The sequence below is a fragment of the Lactuca serriola genome, chromosome 3, assembly GCF_051521515.1.
Source record: "Lactuca serriola cultivar US96UC23 chromosome 3, Lser_US96UC23_V15, whole genome shotgun sequence".
NCBI lineage: Eukaryota > Viridiplantae > Streptophyta > Magnoliopsida > Asterales > Asteraceae > Lactuca > Lactuca serriola.
Genome location: NC_136410.1, coordinates 96,755,942 through 96,758,523, shown reverse-complemented (window position 1 = coordinate 96,758,523; position 2,582 = coordinate 96,755,942). Strand labels below are relative to the sequence as shown.

General features: G+C 35.8%; 1 pseudogene; it reads right to left on the bottom strand.

The window, feature by feature from the left end:
• Window positions 1-727: 727 nt before the first annotated feature.
• On the bottom strand, window positions 728-1,869 carry LOC145095543 (MDIS1-interacting receptor like kinase 2 pseudogene; annotated as a pseudogene).
• Between the last annotated feature and the right edge of the window lie 713 nt (window positions 1,870-2,582).

The following is a 2,582-nucleotide window of genomic DNA, read 5'->3' as shown; positions in this document are numbered from 1 at the left end:
GAAATTAATGTTATATCCATGTTATACAAAACTCATCCACATGAACTATTCTAGTCATGTTTTAAATCAAAGTGAAGTGAAATGCATACCAATAACTGAAATCATGTATGTTTTAGTTGAACTATTTAGTTAGTTATCTTGTGTAAATATTTTTGGCTGTCAAATTTGGAGTTCAATAGCTCAAAAGCATGCTCGGAATGGAGTGTGAGTCAAAAATGTTCCAGACTCTTTAAATTGCTTTGATATTTGAAATTTTTTCTTAATATTTAAAATTTTCCATCTTTATAAAGACACATCTCATCCATAATACCATGTGTTTGATAAAATTCTCCATTAACATATATGACCATTAACTTTAATGGCTCATCATATAATCTAAAATATATTTTGTATATTTGAATGACATATATGACCATTAACATGATGTACGACCCGAGTTGTGGCCCATATATCATATTAACCAGGCATGTACCCACATGTTGTGCGGGAATAAAATTGTATAGTAATACTAACCGAGTGACATGTGTGTACGACATTTTCCTTGGTTTCCAGTAGTGTGTTTTTAGATGTATAGTAATCTTCATTGACCTATTTCTTTACTACTACAAATAAATGTGAAGTTTCTTAACAAAAAGCCATTCAAATGAGTACATATGGAAACGGTATACGGAACTTGCGAAAAATAATGGACACTTAAAGTAGCCTATATCAAGCAAGAGATGTCAATTCAAAGCAGATCCTTCATTAGCATATTTGAAACTTGTTGCATTGTTGGTCTTTCATGTGGATTGGAGTTCAAACATGCTCTTGAGAGACTCAAAACCAACTCAAGTTGTTTCTCAACTTGAGATGAGGGAGGAGGTATCCGACTATCTCCCACATTTTTTGGTACCAAATAATCTACAGACAATGTTGGTAAAGATGTTATCAGGTCTCCAGGATGCTTTCCCATGACCACTTCTAGTGCAACAACTCCAAAGCTATACACATCACATTTCTCGGTTGCTACCATCGTATAAGCAAGTTCTATATCCAAAGAAACACGAGACAAAAACAAAAAAAAAGTTATAACAATCCCAAAAGATTCTAACATAGATACATATATGTTCATATACATCTTTATATATATCATGAAACTTAAGAAGATGTAGAACTACGATCACAAGATTGTTTTACCTGGTGCGATATAACCATAGGTGCCTGTAATTGTGGTCCAGTTGGATGAGTCTAGCTTCAAAAGCTTGGATGTGCCAAAATCAGAAATATGTGCCTCATAATCAGAATCAAGAAGGATGTTAGCAATGGAAATGTCCCTATGAATTATAGGTGGTGAGCAGTCATGATGCATATAAGCCAAACCATTTGCCACGCCCTTTACAATATCGACCCTTTTCAACCAATCCAATTCTTTTATGAAGGTATCACTTCTTAAGATTGATCCAAGGCTCCCGTTTTCAAGGTACCGTAAATCAAAAATGAGTGGCGTACATGGGAGCAATATCGATAGAGTTTCACTATGTTTCGATGCCTTATGTTCGTTAATGCTCGCACCTCATTAATGAATCCATTATGATCAACTTTCTCAGATGACGAGTGAAGTTTCTTGACAGCTACCACATTGTTAGGTTGTAGCTCGGCTTTGTACACAGTCCCATATCCTCCGGTCCCAATGCAATAGGCTTCATCGAAGTCATTTGTTGCCTTCAAGATATCAACATACACCACTTTTCCATCAAAAGTTGTAGTAGAGAAATAATCACCACTTTCTTCATCCAATGGTTTTTGTGGAGACTTTTTCTTTTGTTGTTGATAAGAAACGAGACCATACGTGAATACACCAAGTAAAATAGCCCTGATAAGGGGGATCATAATTACAAGGATAAGCTTATGATGAAAGGGATCATTTTTCTTCTGTTGAAGGTCATCACTAGCCCCAATAGAATCATGTTATTGTCTAGAAGAAGTTAGCATGTTCTAGAATGATCTGGAAGATTCTAGAACATTATGGAATACTATGGAGGAGTGTTGAAGATGCCGGAAGATTCTAGAATACTCTAGAACGAGATGGAAGACCCTGGAAGGCTATGGAACATTCTAGAACACTATGGAAGACACAAGAATGTCTATACTTATCTAGGACATTATAGAACATTCTAGAAACATATAAAAGCTTGTAATAGATATAGAATATGGTAGATAGTTCTAGAATAGCCATGAATGTATGTAGATCTAGAAACTTCCTATAAGGAGGTGGAAACACCTATAAATAGGTGTGGAGCTCATTTGCTCCAAACCATCCCAACATCCAAGTATCCAAGAAAGCCTCAAAGAAAGCAAAGTGTGTAGTAGTCTCACAAAGTGTAAGTTCTCCTTAAGTGTCTTAATAAAAGTCTTGTTGTTTCCCATATAAAAGAGTCGTGTTCAACAATCTGGTATCAAAGCAAGGTTTCTTGATAGTAAGAACAAGTGATTCTCGTTGTATCGTGAGTAGTTTGTGACTCTGCAAGTTTAGTATCGAAACTAGCTTGTTTGGTATTACCGAGGTACTGCCAACACGATGGGTGATCTCCAAGTCGTCGGAG